Here is a 22,627-nt window from a genome sequence, read left to right as displayed (position 1 = left end):
TGTACATCTCTAATTATTAAGAGTAAAACAAACTTTGCAAAAACAATAGAATAAATAAAATTTCAACATCATAAGCTATTTGAGGGGTTAATGTGGCCAGTTGACTATTCTAGGCAACAATAAGAGTTTCTGACTCATTCCAGGTCATGACCCAGATACTCCCAAATTGGAGGTGATTCTGCCAAGAACTGACAAGAATGAGCAGCTATCCCGAGTCAGGACCCATGTACCATGCTTCCCTCTACTCTCAGCAACACCAGCCCCACTCAACTCTTCTGGGGCTTTGTATATATCTCAGTTATCAACTGCTTTACTGTCTACAGGTTATAATTCTAAAGGCACAAGCAAACAGTATTCTAATTATAGATCACTGTGAAAAATGTATGTTGAAGTCACTCTGCTGGTTTCTCATTTTGCTGTTGGGGATTCAGAGGCAACGAGTTTCCTCAGGTCCTGTCATCTGCAGGCGTGTCTCTAGTGTTCATACTTAATGAAGGCAACTTCGTACCTGAGGGAGCATGCATGTTCCCCAAAGGGAAGGCATCATTCACCCATTAGCTCATTTTCCATGCAAGTTATGACCCAGTGGTTCATGAATTGCCAGGAAAAACATGTTCACAATGAGAACTATAAGAAGAAACATTTTGCACCACCAGAAATGAAGGTTGTTATCAAACTAGATAAAATTACATTTCACATCATACATTGTACTGACTTGAAAAACTGAGTCATTTATATGGTGATCTGCTTGTCACAGATTCCCTTCCACGGCTGTGTTTACTCTGCCAAGACTTATCACTAGGTCTTTGCTTTGTTGTCTTTGTTTTGCACTTTAAAATGTTTATTAAAGTAATAAAAAATTAACCGCACAACATTGCTTTAGCTTGCCAATTTGAACAATGCAGAGTAGAAAATAATGTTAAATTGTTGGGTTAGATTTCAAAAACCATCTCAGCTCTGTGATACTGGGTTGTCTTCATTACCTCTCTAGGCCTCATAATTTTTACCTATAAAACTGGAAAAAATACTTACATCATAAAGGGGAATCCACACGCTTAAGGATCACCTCTCTCTCTCTCTCTCTCTCTCTCTCTCTCTCTCTCTCTCTCTCTCTTTCTCTCTCAGCAGGCAGAATCATCATTCATTTTTTTCCCCTTCAAACCTTTTTTCATGTCAAGCAAACTTCTGGCACACAAGGTCAAACCATCACACTGCTTGCTGTTATAGTAACAACATGATGTTTTGTGTCTTCTCCCAAAGCTCAATCAAGCATACTTGTCCATCCCTTTCTCCTACTACCTCCCAGATATTTTCCAGCTAAAGTCACAAGATTGACCCTGATGAATCCTTCCCACCTCCCATGGATATGGGAAAACAGCTTCCTTGGGGCTTACACGAGGTATCGTACTGTCACTTTGACATTTCAAGCTAATTTTGTTGCATCTCCTGTATTTATACAGCAAATAGTGGTTGAGTGAACTAACATTTTCCCCTTGGTCTCCCTGTTGTACCACAATCTTTTCCTGTACCCCCATTACCTTTTGAGATATGTCTCATTAAATAGCCAAGGCTTGCCCAAACGCATTTAGCACAGGCCTCCCAAATATTGAGATAATACATTAATGCTGCCATATGAATCCACATCCCTATAGACATAATTATACCTCTTTCCCTAATCCCATCTGATGATATTTGTTTCTTTTCTTGATCTTTTCTGCACAAAGGCCATTTTCTTCCTCAGCATACCAAGTGTACAAAGAAGGCTTGCTGGAGCTTTCTCTTGCATGTTAGTGTGGTGTGAAGGGAGTGTGACCTTCATATCTGTTAGATTTGTATTTTACAGTTAGTTTCAATGTTAAACGGTGTGAAATTCTGGAAATCATCTTCTGTGATTCCATTTTTCATCACTACAAGTAGGAGAGATTACCACTACCTTTTAATAACACAAAGTGTGGATTATGACTCAGAGGCAGGAGGATCTCTGTTAGTTCGAGGCAAGCCCGGTTCTACTGAGTGAGTTCCAGGATAGGCTCCAAAGCTACACAGAGAAACCCTGTCTCAAAAAACCAAAATAAAATAAAATAAAATAAAAAATGAAAGTGTGGATTATGCTTTGTCCATCTTTCTCTCTCTCTCTTCTTTCTTTCCTTCTTTCTTTCCTTCCTTCCTTCCTTCCTTCCTTCCTTCCTTCCTTCCTTTCTTTCTTTCTTTCTTTCTTTCTTTCTTTCTTTCTTTCTTTCTGCTTGACACAGAGTTTTCTAGAAAGAAGAACTTCTATGAGAAAATGCCTCCATCATATTGTCTTCAGGCAAGCCTGTAGTGCATTTCTTTGATTCATGATTGATGAAGGTGGGCTCAGCCCATAGGGGCTAGGTGTGATGTCACCACTAGGTAAGTGGTCCTGAGTTGAATTAGAAAGCCATGGAAAACCAGATAGTGGGCATAGCTCCTTCAAGGAGCTTCATTTCTGCCTCAAGGTACCTGCTTTGTGTTCCTGCCCTGATTTGCCTCAGATGGAGTGTAATTTGAGAGATAAAAGCTCAAATAAACCCATCCATCCTCAAGTTACTTTTGGTCACAGTGTTTTATCACAGCTACAAAAATACAAATAAGAGAAATATTGATACCAGCCTTGTGGGATGTTGCTGTGATGGACCTGACCATGTTGTTTTGAGGTAGATTGTAGAAGGAGTTTGGAAATTCAAGCTGGGAAAGTCGTCTTACCTGAAGAGCCTAGGCACCTGTTTTTGGAGCCTGAAAGACAAGATTCTTGCGAACAGTGTACGTGAGATTCTTGCGAACAGTGCACGTGAGATTCTTGCAAACAGTGCACGTGATGGAGGCCTGGCTCATGAGATCTCAGAGAATCTGGCAGCTGGAGCTGAAAAATTCGCTGTGAATAAGCAGATAACAGAACCAACGAAGTGAGGCCTCTGCCTTACTGGGACATTCTCGTTACAAAGGAATGCTCAATTCCAGTCATTCTGTGAAGTGGAGAGATGGTTTCTTGCTCTCCTTCTACAGTTATAGGAGGCACTGTATCTTCTCTGCTTCTCTTCTGGCCTATGATGAGGAAACATCTCAACCCTGTCTCGGCACTCTTCACAGTCTCCTCATAATACAAATGCTTAACTAATGCTTATTTGAATGAATGAGCAAATGCTAAAAACAAGTCTCTTAATATCGATGTCAGAGAAGGATTTCCATGGGGGGGTTCTGATTCCAATATGATTTTTGGAACTCCTCTGCTGTAGATGAATGACATGAATGCTCCCTGCCAGAGGTTCATCCAGTCTCTCTGATACAGAAAATAATATGGTTTAATAGGCACTGGCCTTTCATGTTGCCGAGAACAAGGAAATAGCGGCACTGTTACACTGCCACTGACTGATTTTTTTTCACCAGGTGGTGAGCAATTTAGATAGGATCTGCCTAAGAGAATACTGTAGTGGTTTCATATGTAGGATAGCACCAGTGACAATATCTATATGGAAAACCCAACTTTAATTGAGGTTAAATCTTGGAGGCTGGGAGCTGGTAAATGTGTTAACTACTTACAAGTCTAGGCTAAAAGCATAATAGGGGAGTTTTCTTTCTTTCCATGAAAAGTTCTGGTCTTTAAATTTCCTTCATGGAGTATCAACACTGCATAATAACCACCCTCTAAGACTTTATTAAAATCCTGACCTTTCTTCAACATTCCTGTTTAGGAGGAGAAAAAGCAAGGTGAGAAAATGAGGTCTTTCCTAACAGTAGCCTGAAGCTTTAGTGCACAGGCCCAAAGCACTCATGCTCTTCTGGAAAACCTGCCTTTAACCACCACCCTGTCACTAACCTGCAGGCCCCTGTGGCGACACTGGAGGGCTATTGTTGGAAGACAAGGACTCAAGGAAGGATTGACAAACACAGAAGAAGCAGGAACTGGGAGGAGGCCTTCTGCTGCTTCTCTGGGAATGCTATAGGACTTTATGGCCTCTGAGGATTGCAGCACTCGGCACGCACGCATTGCTCCACCCATGCCCGCAAATGTAGTCACTACCAACAGTGGTCCCATGCTGATCCAGACCCCATTAAAATGCTGTCCAAGAAATCTCTATGTTCCTGGGAGACTGATATGTCTGTCTAGTCAGCTCATGCTGATAGGCTCTGAATGCCCTGAAGATATTTTCTAGAAAGAGCTGACCAATGTATACGTGTGTGTGGCTGACTACTTAGGACCAAATAACCCATCAGGTTCATCCCTGGAGGAGACTAACTCTCTCTCTCTCTCAGCAGCTGGTAATTGCTTACCTGTAGCTTTTCATCTAGGATGGGGCCTTGTAAGTCTTCCCCACCCACATTGGTAGGTCAACTAGTATTATCGTTGTGTATCAAATACTTTAAACATTGTTAAGTGTGCTGACACTTGAGAATATTAATCTTTCACCCCTCAATCTTATGTCAAGGTCTGGGAATATTCCTCTTAAATGTCATCGTCTGGAAAAGAGTCTATCATTCTGTCCCTGCAGGAAGTCAGAAATTGCTTCAAATAGTCGTAGCCCACATAGTCATCTCACAGTGACCACCTTTCTTCAGATTTTAAAATTGCAATTATTTGTTTGTTTGTTTTTCGTTATTGTGTGTGTACGTGTATATGCAAGTGACTGTATATGGGCCATGGCCCATGTGTAAATGTCGGGGGACAACCTGTAGGAGTCAGTCGTGTTCATCTGTGTGTAGATCCTGGGGGTTGAACTCAGGTAATCAGGCTTGGCAGCAATTGCCTTTCTCTGCTGATTCATCTTAGCTCCAAACACTCACATCATTTCTCTGTCTCTACTGAACCTCTCCCCTCTTCCATTCTCCTTTTAAAATGTCCACTTTATCTCTGTATGTTTACCTCTGTACACAGAGAAATGAAGCTTTCTTCTTTTTCCTCCTATCAATGATAACTGACTAGAATGTGGTTCCTTGAGTCCACTAATGTCCCTCAGTGTTCACCTTTAACAGCTTCACCCTCTTCCATTTATGGATTCCCAACCCATCCACATGTATACAAAAGGAATTCGGGAGAAGATGAGGAATGTCTTGTGCCCCTTTCCTGGGTCAGCTGTAAGGATCCGTAGGAGCTGACGGATGAGGCTGAGAGAGCCTCCTGCTGTACAGTACATACAGTACAGACACATGTCCTTTTCCAAACAACCGGAAATTTGACAATCGTGTGTCTGTTTTCAGAGAAATGTACAGATATTTCTGACAAGACAGGGCTGGGTTGGCAGAAACCTCAGCCTCCACGCGCTGTCAGTCAGTCTTCTCATTTTCCTACCCTTAGCTGATGAAAGCTTTGGGGAGTAGGATGGCTATAATGAGGAACACAAGCAACAAAGGTGGAGACACAGTAACTGAAGACCACAAACATTGTCTAACTTCATAACCAAAAGATACAGAGGATAGGAACACAACAAATGTGGAAAGTGATGTGTGTGATTTTTCTTCTTGTCTATAGATCCTCCAAACCCTGTTGGTTCAGCCCTGCCCTTTACCTTTACAAGGAAGCACAAAGTACCATGTCTGCATATGATACCTTCTTCACCTTGAACGCAGTCCAAACTGATAGTTCTGTTTTACTTCTACTCTTCCCATATCTTAGCATCCTACAAGTATAACACAAAGGAGGACAATGTCACATAATAAACCTGGGAGGGAGCTAGGATAATGAACAGAGAAGAATGAGAAGGTGAGGAAGACATGAGGGAGCAGAAAGTTTGAGTCAGGGAAGAATAGAAGAAAACAAGAAAGGAGATACCATAATAGAGAGAGACATTTTAGGTTTACAGAGAAAATCAGGCACCAGGTAAATATCTGGAGAGCTACAAAGAGGACACCAGCTAACAATCTAAGCAACAGAGGAGAGGCTACCTTAAATGCCCTCTCCTGATAATGAGATTGATGACTGACTTATATGCCATTGTATAGCCTTCATCCAGCACCTTGTGGAAGTAGAAGAAGACACCAATAACTAATCACTGAACTGAACTGGAATCCAGTTGCAGAGAAGGACGAGTGATGAGCAAAGGGGTCCAGACCAAGCTGGTGAAACCCAAAGAAACAGCTGACCTGAACAACGTGGAGCTCTTGGTCCCCAGACTGATAGCTGGGATACCAGCATGGGACTGATCCAGACCCCAGGAATGTGGGTTTCAGTGAGGAGACCTCGAAAATCAACAGGACCTCTTATAGTAGTTCAGTACTTATCCCTAGCATAGGTGTGGACTTTGGGAGCCCATTCCACATAGAGGAATACTCCCAGAGCCAAGACACATGGGGGTGGGCCTAGGCCCTATCCCAAAGGATGTGATAGACTCTGATGGCCCCCTATGGAAGGCCTCACCCTCCCTAGGGAGCAGAAAGGATATGTCATAGGTAGGGTTTTGTTGGGAGGGATTGGTAGAGGAGGAGGGGAGGGAGAAGGAACTGGGATTGACTGTAAAACAATCTTGTTTCTAATTCAAATAATAAAAAAATAAACCTGGATCTTGGTTGAACCATGGAAGTTCTGGACTGAAGCCAGCCAGGTGACTCAGTGAAGGTGTTTGTACTGCAGAAATCACAGTCCCCCCCCACATACACACACTCTCTCTCTCTCTCTCTCTCTCACACACACACACACACACACACACTCACACACATACACACACACTCACACACATACACACACATACACAGACTCACACACACTCACACACACATACACACACACTCACACACACACACACACTCACACACACATACACACACAATCACACACACATACACACATACACAGACTCACACACACTCACACACACATACACACACACACAGACTCACACACACAAAATGAATAAATAAACACATAAATACAATACAATATTAGTTAAATGAGAAAGTGTTGGAATGGGTTTATATCTCAACTGACACTTATTAATCAAGGGCTTCTTCCTTCCTTCCTTCTTTCCTTCCTGCCTTCCCTCCCTCTTTCCTCTCTCTGTTCCTCTGTCTTTCTTTTTTGCTTATTCTAGTTAGAAAGGAATTCAATGTCAATGTCTAGAGAAATTCTGATGTAGCTAGACAGAGAATGAAGGCATCCCATGTGACTATAAGAAAAGGCTTCCCTGAATTGACAGCTGACTAATGCGGGAAGATGTGAGTGTCAGGGATGACACAAAGGAAAAGCTTTCCAAGAAGAGAGAACAGAAGGAGCAAAGTCCTGAGGTGGGGAGCATGCCAGTGAGCTTGAGTACACACAAGGGCCACACACTGACAGATAGACAGGCCCCAGTAAGGACTCTGGAGTTTGGCCCAATGTGATGACAAATTGTGGAATATTTGAAAGCAGAAGATGATTAAATCCTTTTGTGTTTTTCCAGTAGTATAGGAGAGTGAACCTAGGGCCTCACTCATGGCAGGCAAATAGGCTAACACTGTTAGCTGTGCCCCCATCCTCATACTATTTGTTTAAAAAATAGTCTCTTATAATTACAAAGAGTTTCATTTGCATATGCCACTTGATATTAAAAGACCATTATGGTAAACGTACCACTACCTTTCCCATTTGGCAGAGGATAAAACCAAGACAAAAAAGAAGCAATATGGTGGTTTTATGTTCGTGTGTTGCAGGATTTGGAATCCGATTCAGTCTGGCTTCAGAAATCCTGCCCTTAATGAGCTTCATTCTCAATATGTGAAGTTTGAGATGTGCATGAAATATCAAGAATGGATACGAAGAAGGCAGAACAGTATGTTTCGTCTGTGATCTGGGCTGTAGATTTAAATTTGCTGGTTATTATCATATAGATATTTTAGAAAGCTATGTGTCTAGATAAGATGCCTGAAAGAGGGGATAAAAATCATTCCATAGGCTGAGCTGCAGTGTCGCTGCTTTTAGAGAGAGCAATGTGACAGAACTGTCCTTCAAGGACAGCAGATGGGGCAGATGAAAACTAGAGTCAAGCATGACTGAGGGTGAGGGTTCAATGGGTCAAATTGGTCTAATGAAGCTTAAGCAATCAAGCAAGATGAAGACTGAAGACTGATCATTGAAAGAGAGGTCATTGGAGACCTTGCTCATACCATATTAGTAACAGCACCCTAATTGATGAGGTTGAAGGGCTATCATACCTGAGGCCCCTTATAGCTTTGCTAAGGTAATTAAAGATGCCTGAAAAGATGAGGGTAGGGAGGTAGGAGGGAGTAGAAGAGGGAAATGAGGTGACTGTCCCCAAATACCCCAGTCAACTACAAGATATTTATTGTGTATCTTCTGCTCATCTAGCTCTATTAGATATCAAAGAACAGCAATGAAATTGAATTTTCAGTCATTCATTCAGGAAACAATTATTCATTGAATATCCACTATGTGATGAATAATTTAAATTTTTATTTTTTATTTTCATTATGTTTTGATAATGAACCAAATATTTAAAAGGAAAAAATGATGACTGTCTATTTTTTTCTGTTGCAATGATAAAATACCCTGACCAAAGCAACTTACGAGAGAAAGGGCTGATTTAGCTTGCAGTCCCAAGTCACAGTGAATCATATTACTGGAGCGAGTGGCAGAAGTCTGAAAGAACTGATTGCCTTTAATCCACAGTCAGGAGCAGATAGCAATGGATTAATACATGCATGGCAGGGCTCAGCTAGCTCTCTGCTTTTCACGAAGTTCAGAGCTCAGTGAATGAAATCGTACCTCTCACACTGGGGTGAATCTTCACACCTCACTTAATCCAGTCACTCAGATGCCCACCAGCCAACCAAGTCTAGATGAACCTTCAGGAAGATTCACTTCCTGGGTGAATCTCCATTATGTGGGATCAACAACCAGAACTGAGCAACACGATGATCACACACCCCCAATATCTACATTGCATTGTTTCCCACATCCTTTTTAATTGCTCTCCATTGGTCTATTCAACTTTTGCTTTATCCCATTACTTCTATTCCCAGCATTTTTGCAGATAATATGTCCGACATAGCAATCATGATAAATAAATGCCTTACTATTTGAGTATATAGTATTGGTTAACTAATAGTTTCAGTTCTACTATTTATGTAGGTTGAAATTGTAACATGTTATGTGAAGTTGTGTGCAGCTCTTCAGTGTCCAGGACAATATCTGGGTCTGTCTCCAATTGCCATAATCTGACTGGCTTCTAAGTAGCCCAAGATATTCTTGTCCATGTGGGTGGTACTTAGACAATGCTGGCTGCCTGAGTCCTGATTTTTGCACCTTCCACTTGTAGACTTCCGGCATTGAAAACATTTTCTTCATACCTTGCACATAACACCCTATCTGTTACTGTGGATGAATAGATTGGAAGCCGTTATGATGGATTTATGCTTCCTATTTTGTAGGTAATCAATAAAATGTTTAATAAATGTACTGCATTTAAAAAGTTAGTGCCTGGAATTTGTTTAATGAATAAGTCAAAGAGTTTTATTTTTGTTTATCATCAATGACTTTAAAAATGTTCTGGGTTATTTCCTCTTTGGATCAGTGACAATCTTGTGGGCGTGTACTATGTGCCAGACAGACACAAATAATAATGGAATGGGTACGTTTTATTGAGGTCAAATGTGACATGTGACCATCTCTGTGACCTCTTTTAGGGAGTTATTACAATCTTAATAAGAAATGTCCCTCATAGGTATGTGTGTTGAACAACTGGTCTGTTGGGGGAGATTATGGAAACTTCAGGAGGTGGACTCTAGTTGGAGGAGGCAGGTCGGTGCAGCACAGAGGTGGCAGTTCTATTTGGTCCAATTCCTTCCTTCCTTCCCTGTAGGCCAGAAAGTGAACAGCCAGCCCTGTTCTTCCCACAATGCAGTACAGAGGTACCCAAACTGCGGACTGTGGGCTCAGATCTCTCAGACTGTGAGTCAAAGTAGGTCTTCCATGACTTTAGTTGCTTTCTCAGGTGTTTAGGTCACGGCAAAGCAAAGGTAACCAACTCAGAAGTGATGCTCTTCCAGATTAGGGACGCATCTGAGGTTAGAACAGCCAGCATTTTTATTATGTCTGGTGTTTCCTGGCTCACTCACACAGGCCCTTTCCACTCACACAGACCCTTTCCTTTTACACCCCCTTTCTCATTTCTTAATCGCTTTGTCCGGGACTCGATTTCTTGAATAAACAAATTCATAAGACAGTTAAGTAGCTTGGGGGCAGAGCCTACTTCAAGGAGGGGGCAAGTAGCAAGGCCTGTGGGAAGACACAAGTGTATTTGGCAGATTGCCTTAGTTGGGGGACACTCTGTAATGGGGACAGGGTTTGAAGGGCCTTGCTTTCGGGGAGGCTCTTGAACAAGAAAATTGACTTAAGGAAGGCCATTATAAAGCTCCTTGGATGGTTGCATAACTACAGTGTAGAGTGGCGATGGCAGCTGAAGCTCCTTTAAGGACCTAGAGATACGAGAATAAATGAATAGGAACTTGTTGCCTTCTGTAATCGATCGCTTTTTTTTTTTTTTCCCCAGCTTACTCGTCCTGAATGGCAGCTTTGTACCTCTCATTGTGCTAGCGGCTGGTTACGAATAACAGTGGACGATACTGATTAAGTCCTACTGTCAGGATGGGCGCTCTCTTTGCACTTCTAGCAGAGCAAGAGAGAGCTCCTCACTGCGGACACGACTGTGCTGCTTCTGGTTCCTGTTGCTCTAGGAGCTGGGCACATGGTGGGCTCTCCAGCGTGCAGCCTGAATCGAATCCTGGCCAGTAGTGTGTGACAGGTGAACACACAGACGGAAGGGAACCTTACGGTAGTGTCGACCTGGGCTGCAGGACCGAGATCTTGCAGGAAGCACCCCGGTGCGCCTAGGTGTGCAAGGGGCGCTGTACCTGCCCTGAGCGCTTGGCCGCGCGCCCAGCCCGCGGCAGGGCTAACCCTTCCACGGGCGCTCCGCCCCGGCGCGGCTGGCCCACGCGGGGGCACCCAGCGCAGCCTGGCATCCGCCGGCGGGCGGGCCTGTGCGGCTCCTCCTCGCAGCGGGCGGGACTGCCCTGCGTGCCGCCCCCACCCCACCCTTGGGAAGCCCGGACCGCGGGCGGATCGCGAGCCACCAAAGCGGGTGGAGCCTGTGGCCGGATCCCGGGGCCAATCGCGCGGTGGCGGGGGAGGAGCCCCGGAGGGGGAAAAAGAAAGTGCGGCGGAAAGTAAGAGGCTAGTCGGCGGAGGCTGCCAGGATCTGGATCTCCTGGGCTCGGCTTGGATCAGGGTCTGGAAAGAGGCAGTGGCCGGCACCCATCCCGTCGCTGTCGCGGATCCCGCTCCGCTGGCCCAGGAAGGTGAGTCTCGCATTGCAGGGAGGGCTGGGTTGGAATAGCCAGCCGCAGTAACTCAGGGTAGTAGGATTCTTATAGATTGGCTCCTTCAACTCGTCTGTTTTACAGACGGGAAAACTGAGACAGGGCCAGCCAGCGGCCGCGCTAAACAGGCTAACACTTCTAGTTAGTGTGGAGGCCGGGATTCGAACTCAGCAACCCAAAGCTCTGTCTTTGATTGGTAAGGTTTAAGTAACGCAGTCGTGAGACGGCTGCCCGTAGCTGTGCGGGTTCTCAGCCCTTTTGAGGGATCTATACCAGTCTCCCTTGTGCCTAGGGTTCTCTGGAGCGCGCTGTAAGCGTGAGGCGAGCAGGAGGCTCTGTCCCTGCACACCCACTCCATCACGTCGTTCGCAGCCCCAGCAGTGACAGCCTGGGGAGAGGCTGCCAGCAGCCTTGCTAGCTCCTTTTCTGACCTGCTTTTTTTTTTTTTTTTTTTTTTTTTTCCTTCCCGGATCCAGGCTGTCTCTACCAGAGCCCCGATTAGGAGAGAGGTAAGAGACAGCCAGGTGCTGGACACCACTCTCCCAGGCTTGGTGGTAGCAGGAGAGGTCCTTCTCTGGGGACACAGGATGCCTGTCCTTTAGGAACAGCTGACTTCATGGAGCCCGGAGCCTCTTTCTACTGCTAGGTCCTGGTTGGGAATAAGGAAAGCAGAAAGCAAACTTCTGCTGCTTCCTTTAGGAGACAGTTCCCTCCCTCAACACATTGGTTGGGAAATTGTGAACCAGAAGCTTTGCAGGGCAGATTCCTGGTTAGCAATGGGCTGGGAAGGTCTGATTTTTATCTGTGCCTGTGGTGGCTGTGTGAACTTGAGCAGTTTAGCCCATCTTTCTAATCCCATTTCAAGTGGCAAAATGGACACGAGAATGCTCTCTGTGATTCCTTCTGGTAGTTGGGAGGATGAAATAGAACAGTTAAAGTGACATGTTCATTGTGGTGCCTGGCCTGGTAACTTTGGTGAATATTTCTGGCTACTGCAGATTCACTGTGTTTGAGAAATGTGATTTCCTACTACTTTGGAATGATCCTTTTTAAGCCTGGAAAATAGAATGGTATTTTGCCTCCTTTAGGGTTTGAACATTTAAAAGAATATATTTTTTGCATTTATTTATTTGTGTGTGTTCATTTATATGTGTGCTTGCAAGTGTGTGCACTCGTGTTGTGCTTGCACCTGTGTGTATGCACATGTGTGGTGAGAAGGTCAGAGGACAGCTCTCGGGAATCTGAACTCTCTTTCCACCAGGTTGCTGGAACTCTGGTAGTCATGTTTGGGGGCAGGTGACCTTACCACAGGGCCTGAACAGTTCACTCCAGTGTTTTCTGAATCTTGTCTCCAGGTAGACTTGGTTGTAAAATTGGTGTTTGAGCATGTGGATTTCTTCCTCGTTTTCAGGTCAAACCTCCAGGCTGTGAAATGCCTTTGTAGGCGACATCCTAGGTTAGCAAAAAGGTTCCTATATTTCATAAGGGATAAAAAAGACAAGAGGAGGAAGCTTGAAGTTGTAGCTATGCCTTCTGTAGTGCCTAGCCTGCTATTCCTGTTCCTAGGTCCATCTAACAACTTCATATTCTTGAGCTAATCTCAGACAGCAACAGGGTTTTTATACATTCTTCAATGACACTGAAGTTTGGCCTCTGAGGGATACTAATTTGCCTTATTTAAACATAAACACATACATAGGCTCACATGAGCCTTCCTGTGTTACTTGTCTTTGAAAATTAAGCAGCTTCCGTAGACACCTCTACTCTACTTGCATGACAATTGATTTTATTTTGATCCATACAATTATTTACTACCATCTACTGGCTGTGCTGCAAGTCTCAGAAATGAGTGGATGGCATTTATAAGGGCTGCCTCCTTCACAGGCCACAGCATTTGCATGCAATATTGAACTCCTGGGAAGGGGTGGGATACATTTTGAGAGAAGGTAAGGGTGAAGGGTGTGGTGGTGGTATTTCCCACACCAGGCATTGCACAGGACAGGGTCATGTCTGTTTGTAGGCTGTCCCTGTGTTTGCATTGTGATGACTTGGCTGGGATATGTCTGAATGTGTGCTTGAGAAACCCTTGACTTGGGGGGAAAGGGGAACTATTCAAAATAAGGTTAAACAAGGGGAGAGACTGTGAAAGCAAATCCCTTCTGGTTCCTGGTTTTTGAATAAAGCATATTGAGTTTTATCTTTCCTGATACATATTATTGCTTGCTGTTATACCAAATCTATGTATGTAGAACTCTAAAATTTCCAAGTGTGTTCCACACATAGTATTTTCCTTGTTGCTTGTGATAGCTCTCTGAGATGCTAATGGTCAGCATATTACTAGCGGGAGGGCCTATGGTGTGGTAAGACCCACTAGATTTTTAACATAAATTGATGTGTGATACTGGGAAAACTGTTTCAGCTTTCAGAGATTCAGTTTTATCCAGTTCTTAAATGACTTAAAAATGCTTATGCTACAGTTTCATGTGAAGACGAAGTTCAGTGCTTAGCATCAAGTGCATGTAGTGGAGAACTGCTCGTTAAGCAGCACCCCTCTTAGCTTATCTTGATTCACTGGAAAGAAAATTAAAGTGAGACTCCCAGAAATAAGAGGTTTCTGGGGATCACGGAGTTAGTGAATTTCTGTCCTAAAAATATAGTTCACACCTCTGAGTTCTCCTTCAGTTTCTTTCAGGCCCTTTCCTATCACACTCTGCTACCTCTCCTGTTGACCGTGAACAATTTATTTGCATTCTTAGACTGACCTTATTTGGCTGGTGATTTCAGACCCCAAAGTGGTTATTTTTTTGCTAAGAGAAAAATTCTTCAACATGGCTCCATAGAGTTTGTGGATTTGATTCCTGGTAGAATTTCCAGGGATGCTCTCTAAGGCCTCATTCTGTTCTCAAGTGTTTGATGGGGTGCTCCTTCAGATCCTAGGAGGAACAGTACTGTCAAGACATAGAGATCAGAATTTTGACAGGCTGATCTTCCTAGTTGGTCCACTTCTTCCTCCTGCTGTTCTGTAGTTGGTTAGTGGTTGGCACGATAACTAAGGAGGAAATGTCCCAAGTGGCCTGCCATTCTCCAACTCTCTCACCACTTTCATAGACAAAGTGGAATAGAGAGAACAGCATGTGTAATGCTTAATCTTTATTGTCAACTTGACAGGGTGTAGAATCACTTAGATTTGTGAAACACCTCTCTCTCTCTCTCTCTCTCTCTCTCTCTCTCTCTCTCTGTGTGTGTGTGTGTGTGTGTGTGTGTGTGTGTGTGTGTGTGTGTGTGTGTAGCAGAGGGTGGGCATTTCCAGACAGGATTAGTTGTGGATAGGGGAAACCCACCCTGAATACAAACATCCCATGGGATGGAGGCTTAGACAGAATAAAAGTGTAAAAGGAAGACATAAGCAGAACGGTGGCTTTTCCTTTCTTTTGTGTGTCTTCTGCTTAGCCATGATGTAAATGGCAATCTTCTTCCACAGTCTCCACACCAGTGATGTTTTGTCGTAGTACACAGGAACACAGTCCCATGGTTGCACTGTGTTTTCTCAACCAAAATAAACCCCTCTTCCATTGTGAATTCTATTAGGTATGCTGGTTGCAAGGACAGAAAGCTAACTAAAGAAGTATGCAAAAGCAGCATTTGGAGGGAACCAATGCTTAATGCTTGATTTTATCATTAGCTATTGGTCTAGAGTTGACCTCCTGGTAGGAATTGATAGTTTCAGGTGCATAGAGAAGGATGGATGGAGTCACAGAGGCCATTTGTCCATGGAGATTCTTCATGAGTCAGGCTTCTCACCTTTGTAGATAGCAGGCAGGCTTCTTAATGGACTCCTAGAAATGTTTTAAGATTTGGGAGCCCATGTCAGCTCCTGCCCCACAGCAGGACTTAGCACTAGCTTACCTGGTAGAGTTAGGAAGGTAGAGTGTGGCTGGAGGAAGTCAGAGGAGCAGGCAAAGGGAAAACTAAAAGGTTATCTTCAGCACACACACACGTCTTCAAGTGTTGCTCAATTTCATCACGCCTTTGCGGGTGGCAAAGATATAGGATCCAGTGAGTCATTGTTGCCTTGCTGAGGAAGTATTAAAGAGAGCCACCTACTGTGCTCTTTGCCCATTTTACAAATTGTTCTGAAGAGGGAAAGAAAAAGAAAAACACCCAAGAACAAGAAGGCTGCAGAACACTTGGAACTGGATATTTTGGAGCATCTATTCAGGCTAGCTACCCATTGGTTTCTAATATAGAATTGTAATTTAATATGAAGGAATGGTGAGCAAACTTTGTCAAGCATGAGTTCTAGAGTCTGGCAGATACCTGAAGCAAGAGCTTCTAAAGGGATGATCAGCAATTCTATAGCTACTTAGTAGCTACTGAGAAATAGTACCTCAGGACTGATGCTCATTTTACTTTCTTCCTTTCTTTTATTTGTTATGTGTTCGTTTGTTAGTTTGCTTGCTTTTTGAGAAAGAGACTTAGTCCACACCAGCCTCAGATTTTCCTTGTAGCCAAAATGACATTGAACTTCTGAGCCTCTTCCCTCTTATCCACCCCAGCACATTTTTTCATACAAAATATTCTATAAACACTATTTTTTCTGTGTACAGTTTCTTCCATTTATCAATCTGATTAAAAGGTTAAAACTACTCTTAGCTCTACTCTTCAGCATTTAATAGCTATTGTTTATTGGCATCTATTGAGATTTTTGCAGAGATTTTCCCCCATGCTGTCTCATCTAAGCATTGGGATGGTTTTGTGTATTGTTTTGAGGACATTGAAGCTCATGGAGGCTAAGAAGCATGGTGAGCCTGGTCTATGCCATGTTGCACAAGCCAAGTAAATGCTGCTGAGACCCATTGCTTCATTTCCATCTTAGAGGTAGCAAAAACTTAAACTTTGCTGTCTCCAGACCACAGTTGAATATGAGCACTTAGACTGGGGCCCATCCTATCTATAAACGAGCACTATAACCCTGTTATTACTTCACCAATTTGGGGACTAAAATATTAGAGAGCTGAGTAAACAGTCTCTTAGGTTATTTAGTCATGTCACAGTTGCTGCTTTCTTTAGAATTTGTTCAGCTCTCAAATTCTATTTTTTTCAAAACATGTATCAAGCAATGGGAGGAAAGGAACTAAAGATAAAGTATCCTTATTGTTTGATGCCCAAATATATTATCCAACCAAAGAGAAAATAGCAAGAAATGAGCATGTACATGTAGCCTTGCCATTTCATTTAGGCACAAAATAGCTATTATATTTGTAACTATTGTATCACTATTCAAATATATCTACCAATCATGTATTTCTCTAACTATACCTATCTATCATCCTCTATGCATCTATCCATGTATCTAAAATTGTCTGCTTTTCCAGGTGAAAGAACTGATATGTAGAGAAACATACAGATTTGCCCAAGCTTATGTAGCCTACAAAGATGAGAACATACCGCAGTACAAGGTCTTTGGTCTACCTCATTATATTTATTGTATATTGCACTGTGGAGACTGTATGCCATATAACTGCTATTATATATGCCCCCAATTGTGTCCTCAGCTGTGGTCTTGCTACTTTTATTGTCATCTTTCCTTCTAAATCCTTTCCTGATTCAATCTAGTTCATGAAACCCCACTTAAGTTCCTACAACATATTGTATATGTATTTTCATATTGAAAGCTATGGACCAATTATTTGTGTCTTTGCCTGTGTCCTTCATTAATACTTAAGTCATTTTGACATGGTTTATTCCACCCTGAGCCTAGCATAGTGTCTTATATATAAAAGAGACAAATTGAATGACCAATAGGTTGTTAAATAGTATATTAAATAGACCCATGAATAGCTTCCTTCTACTCTGTCATGGATTTGCTTATTTTAAAGGTTGCTGCTATAGACAAATTATCTTAATTTTCTTTAGTTTTGTGTTTATAAAATCAGACAAGTGATAAAGAGTCACAGACCCTAAGAAGACGTGACATCACTAGCTCAGTGATGGGACAACATATCACTCTTCTATCCTAAAAATAAAGGATATTTTTTTCAGAAAACAGTGAAAGATGTTACTGAAGTTCACTCTTATTTGTACTGACCCCAAGAGTAGTATCCAGTGTCACAAATACATAACCGTGAGAGAAAGCTACAAGTTTCCATGGAGCTTGGATCTTATGATTCTTAAAGGTAGTAAAGAATCCATCTGCCCAGATATTACTTGATATAATTGGCCTCTGTTGAACCAAAGGATGGGTAATCTTTTGGTTCTAGTTTCTATCCAGAGGCTGCTTGTGGTTTCTTCCTGAGTGGCACATGTGTCCTTATCATTTTACTCCCTTCCTAGTCTCCCAATCAATTCTAAAGTAAACAGAAAAGACAAGGAAGAATTTTATAAATTCAGGTATCTAAAAAACGTTCTTTTCATCAAGAGCACAATCCTTTAAGCCAGTTATTGTTAGAAGCTATTGTAACCTAAGTTGTGGTTGTGTGACATGGGTGGCTTTGACACCAGACAACCCTTCTAGAATTGACTTTGGTAGGGTATTTGTTCTGTCAGTGCCTTATTTTCATCATCATCTCTAAAATAGCATAATAAAGCCTATATCATCATGTGTTCGGTAAGTGCCAATCATATGTCATGATATTTGTTGAAAGCCTGGCCCATGGCCACACTAGCCTTTGTCATTAACAACAATGAAAATGATTTCCATACAGGTTCATGTAGGTACTACAATAGACAATAAAAGATGCCCTGTGTTCAAATACTAAGAGTTTTGTTTATGTATTTTGTTTCAGAATCTAAAATATTTTATATAGATATAAAATTATTATTTTGTAAAAATGATAGCTCTGAGGTAATTGGGTCAGATGTTACCAACAAGTTTCATCCTGAGTCTCAAAGTGACTAAACACTTGCTAAGGCCTTTGCATACAGTAAACAGTGGGGCTGAGAATTGGATCATCTTGCTTTATAACTCTTAATGCATGACCAAGAACCATGTTCCTGCCATCTCTCAGCCATTCATCTCACTAGCCAGGAATGGATTTCTTCTATAGGCCTGCTGTTTGAAACTGATGAATGAGGATATCGATAAAGCACTCTCTTAGGGTGTGGGTCTGTGGCTGCAGAGTAAGGTAGGGGTTAGAGTGTGCAAGGTTGAGGGCAGAACTTGACTCTGTCCACAGAGTCACCTCATACTTATATATAAGGCCCTGGCAGGCTTATGGGCCTCAGTGAGAATCACAGCAAGACAGATCCATAAAGATACTTTAGTGTCCTGGGGAATATGGTTCCACTTTATTCTTCTAATCCAGGTTTGCAGATGAAAAAAGAAAGTAGTCAGCCATACCTACATTTTTTGTCTTGGAAGTAAAAATAGAGGTTTAAAAATATAAAGCAAATTCTGTGTCACCATAATATTTTGCAAAATATATAAAAATATAAAATTCTGCCGTCCTTGGCTTCTGTTTTGATTCTGGAATTATGAGTGCACCTTTTTTTTGGGCTTTTCCAAATTGTCCATGGGAGAATCTTGCTTCTTATTAAAAGAAAGGAGTTCATTCCATTTGTAGACATGGTTGAGACTTGAGAATGACAGCACACATTAAACAACCCTTCTCTGGAAAGTTTGATTTTAGTTTTCAAATTTCAGAGTGTGACTGATAGAGACAGGACTTGAATGAAAAGTTGGAGGTGCTGGATTCTTGATGTAAATCTTAGATACTGTATGCTTAACCTATCTAAACTTAGTTCTTATGGTAGTTTGAATGTAATTGGCCCCCATAGTCTCATAAGGAGTGGCATTATTAGGAAATATGGCTTTGTTGGAGTGGGTATGGTCTTGTTGGAAGAAATGTGTCACTGTGGAGGTGGGTTTTGAGATTTCCTATGCTCTGTATACAGTCGAGTGACTCAGTTGACTTCTTGTTGACTGCAAAATGTAGGACTCTTAGCTACTCCTCCAGTACAATGTCTGCCTACATGCTGCCATGTTCCCTGCCATGATGATGATGGAGAGAACCCCTGAAACTATAAAAGAACTCCCTCAATTAAATGTTTTTCTTACAAGTGCAGTAATACCGTGGTCATAGTGTCTCTTCAAAACAATAAAAGCCCTAACTAAGACAGTTCTCTTATCTATAAATTTATCATAAGCACATTCCTTTTACTTTCTAGGTGGTTATATCAAATTTTCACACATTATTTAGTAATTATATTTATTTTGTCTACTGTTTATTTTTGTTTTAACCGCACTTGGAAGTAAAATCTACATGGTCAGGAACATTTGCTTACTATTATATTCTAGGAGCCTAGAAATATGTTTAGAAGATGTTTCCTAATCATGACACAATGATAAACAAACAAATGTATGATTTGATGTCTATATATTATTTGTCCTCAAGAGGTAGAAAGAAATATCTAGAGTGAGTAATAAAATAAATTACATATGTGAATATATAATACTGAAACAATTTGATACTTATATACACAAACATACATTTGCATATATGCGTATATGTGTTTGTGTACTTGAATATAGATAGATGTGTTGAGGATTTTATTTAGAATCCTTAATGATGACATATATATGTATCTATATGTGTATGCATATAGGTATATCAAAACATACATACATATTCCTAGGTGTGCATATGTTTGTATATCTATCTATATTATCTATATCTATATTCATGTGTGTATAAATAGAAATCTGTGTAACCATATCTTTTTGAGTTGTCTAAATCTGCCTTTGCAAGCAGAGGCACCATAGTGCTTGTTGTTTGGATGCAACAGTGTCAGTTTGGGAGGAAGACCAAAAATTGAAAAATATTTCCTATCTATCTATCTATCTATCTATCTATCTATCTATCTATCTATCATCTATCTATCTATCAAGATCTTTTAACAGACAAGTAGATGACAAGAAAAGAGAGCAAAACAAGAGATTTCAGATTAAGAGGAAGGAGGCTGAGATTAAAATAACATTGAATGATAAATGTGGACAATTTTTTAAAAAAATTTGAGACAGGGTTTCTCTGTATCTTTGGAGCCTGTCCTGGAACTTGCTCTGTAGATCAGGCTGGCCTTGAACTCACCAAGGTCCACTTGTCTCTGCCTCCCGAGTGCTGGGATTGAAGGTGTGTGCTACCACCACACATGGCTGAATGTGGACAGATTTAAATAAGGTAGCCATGAAAGGCTGTCTCTGGGAAAATGACATAGGAATGAAGAAAATGGTCACAAAGGAGTCAAGACAGCTCTGGAGTCATTGTTGGGGTGAGGACTGGGTTAAGGACTGGGTTAAGGAAATAATGTTTTGTGATAGTCAGGGATGAGAATAGATCAGCCCTGCTGCCATAGTAAGGAGCCCTGGTATCATGTAAAGTCCTACGGCATGTCACCAAAGACGTAGGGCAGGCCAGGGAGCAGAGAGTACAGCCAAACAACTTTATTCACCTGATGAGCAGATAGAGCGGTCTAGCCTCAGAAGAACTGCTGTGAGTAGATGAGAAAGGCAGTTTAGTTTCATTCACAGCTCATTCAAGCCCCTAGTTCTCATGAGGACATCTCAAAGGAGAAAGAAATTAGGGAAAATAGACAAAACTGGATTCCTTTGGTTTTTCTCCAGTGAACCTATCTCATTTCCAAATGCATTAAGTAATGGAAGGAAATGTATGTGTGTTGCTCAATTCAATTCAGCTGGGAATTTTACGGTCCTGTGTAGGTGTTTTATGTAATCAGTTCCCTAAAACATTGGGGCTAGGATTATTTCCTTGTAAAACTTCAGCTACCAGTTTCCAAACCCTGCTGTGCTAACGAGTGAGAGCATTTAATTCCACATAAGATGAGTCTCTTTACACTAGTTCCATGAGTTTAAACGGTTCCTACTCTGTCTAGAAGTGGCTTACAGGCAGTTTCCTTATGGAGCCTCATGGGCCCTTACATATGCAGTCTCATTAATGCATCTTAATATGACTCTCACATAGCTTGGCATTACATGCCAGGTACTGTTTAATGTGATTTATGGTCATTAAAAAAAAAAAACCAGAATCACTCTATGAGACAGGTATAGTTATAATCTAAATTCTGCAGAAAAGGAACTAAAGGCCGAAAGTTATAGACTTGGTTTCTGGGAGAGTCTGTGTTTGAACTCGAACAAGCTTTACAGTGATACCCTTCTTTACTTTGTAAGACATGACCTTAATAGTTACCCATCTCTGTTTGTCCCTCCTACTTGATGCTGCTTTACATAAGAGAAATAGTTCAATAAGTGTATTTAATCTAGGAATCAATATGTGGCCTGTTCTTTGAGATTGCATCTCTCCATTAGCATTTAGTGATTAAAAACATTGGCTTTAGGTCGAGATAACCTGGGCAGGCAAATCATATCAGCACCCTGGAGTTGATAAAATTGTATCACATCTCCAAGTGTGTTTCCTCATCTGTGTTGTTGGCTGTTTTGGAGATTAAATACAATATACAATGAAGTAGTTAGCATAGCGCCTGGAATGCAATTAGTACCCGGTCCATTTTTTTTTATTATGTTTTCCCAACTAAAATAACATGCATGTGCTTGTGTACACAGGGAACTTTTCAGTAGTGCTTGTTTTAATAGCTAACCTTCAAAATTTAGAGCCAAAGATCTGCTCGTAGTCAACGATGTTAACTTGGTTACAGGGTCCCTTCTGGTACCTTGCACTGAGCAAAGCATGTTTTGTGGGTTCTGAAAGGCCCTGTTGTTGGAAGAACAGCCAAGCTCCGGGGTTTACATGGGAGCAAAAGGTGCTTTGAGACCTATGGGCATTGCATGCAACCTTTCCTTATCCTTCTCCAGACTTACTCTGCTTAGTTGGAAAGTTATTATGCACTCTAGCAAGAGCTCCAGGGCATCCCGAGTCATAAGAAAAGAAAGCAGTGAAAGTCCAGCACTTTTCTCCAAATGACACTTATCGAGGTCAGGAGTTGCAGATGTAGATCCTAAGGTGGGTCCAGGGTCTACATGCTGGGAACTGTGCTCAGGGCTTTTGTAATTATGACCCTGTTCAACAGTTTTAAATTTTAGTTGTAAACCTAACATAGAAACAAACAAAATTAATGAATAACGAAATGATAGCAACAAAACATTGCCACTGTTGCCTCCATGTGCTGCTCATTATGGGCTGTGATGATGAATAAAATCAGATATTTCTTACATTTGTTTTGCCTTATTTTTCTTAAAAACAAATTGTTCAGACTTGCAGCACTGGGGGCCTACCCTGTAATGAAGAGATGCTTGGCAGGGAAATGAGACAAAGCAAAGTCGTGAAGCTTT

The 22,627-nt window shown here is 41.7% G+C and overlaps 1 protein-coding gene across 2 annotated transcripts in view; it reads left to right on the top strand.

The window, feature by feature from the left end:
* The first annotated feature begins 11,143 nt into the window (after positions 1 to 11,143).
* The window catches only part of Il1rap (interleukin 1 receptor accessory protein), a 124,702-nt gene continuing 113,218 nt past the window's right edge, over positions 11,144 to 22,627 (top strand). Inside the window, exons 1-2 of one of the 2 annotated variants that reach the window (XM_027412943.2) lie at positions 11,144 to 11,304; positions 11,802 to 11,834. The gene's annotated coding sequence lies outside the window, so the exon portion shown is untranslated. The remainder of the gene's footprint in view (positions 11,305 to 11,801; positions 11,835 to 22,627) is intronic. The other variant, XM_027412941.2, reaches the window with a different exon arrangement.

The sequence above is a fragment of the Cricetulus griseus genome, chromosome 4 (assembly GCF_003668045.3).
Source record: "Cricetulus griseus strain 17A/GY chromosome 4, alternate assembly CriGri-PICRH-1.0, whole genome shotgun sequence".
In the NCBI taxonomy this organism is placed as follows: Eukaryota; Metazoa; Chordata; class Mammalia; order Rodentia; family Cricetidae; genus Cricetulus; species Cricetulus griseus.
The sequence above is the reverse complement of the archived record's forward strand: the minus strand, read 5'-3'. Positions and strand labels throughout refer to the sequence as shown.